Here is an 875-nt window from a genome sequence, read left to right on the forward strand (position 1 = left end):
TCCACATTACCATTAGAATCTCGCTTGGTCTTAAAAATCCATTTGCAACCAATGGGTTTCTTACCTTCTGGTAATGGGACAAGTTCCCAAACTTTATTGTCTTGCATGGATTTATACTCCTCTTTCATTGCTTCAATCCACTTTTCCGAATTGGAACTTTGGATGGCTTCACGAACGTTTAATGGATCATTATCCATTAAGCCATCACTCTCATGTTACAGGAGAAAGAAAATGTAGTCATCTGGAATTGTATTTCTCCTTTCTCTAGTGGATCTATGCAAAGCTAGTGGCTCTTGCAACTCTTGTCCATGTTCTTGAGGGTTTTGAGTTTGTCCTTCATGAATTACTAACTCACCTTGAGCAGGGAAAGTTTCATCAACTATGTCTTGAGGAGGTTCCAAATTTGCATCATCAAAAGCAACCATATGAATCGCATCTGGAATAGATATAGATTCTTCCTCTAAGACAAAGTTTCTAACCTTATCTTCCCCCTCAAACTCAACATCCTCAAAGAACGTGGTTGTACCCGTCTCAAATATGGATTTCATACTTGGATCATAAAATTTATAGCCCCTTGATTTTTCATATTAACCAATAAAGTAACTGCTTACTATACGGGAGTCCAATTTCTTCTCATAAGGCCTATAAGGCCTTGCCTCAGCTGGACATCCCCACACATGAAAATGCTTTAGACTAGGCACTCGCCCAGTCCAATGCTCATAAGGTGTTTTGGCAGTTGCCTTAATTGACACCCTATTAAGAATATAAGCTGCAGTCTTAAGTGCCTCTCCCCAGAGTGACTCTGGTAAGATAGAGTGACAAATCATACTCCTCACCATGTTCTTAAGAGTTTGGTTTCGTCTTTCAGACACACC

The sequence above is a fragment of the Lupinus angustifolius genome, chromosome LG12 (genome assembly GCF_001865875.1).
Source record: "Lupinus angustifolius cultivar Tanjil chromosome LG12, LupAngTanjil_v1.0, whole genome shotgun sequence".
Taxonomy (NCBI): Eukaryota; Viridiplantae; Streptophyta; class Magnoliopsida; order Fabales; family Fabaceae; genus Lupinus; species Lupinus angustifolius.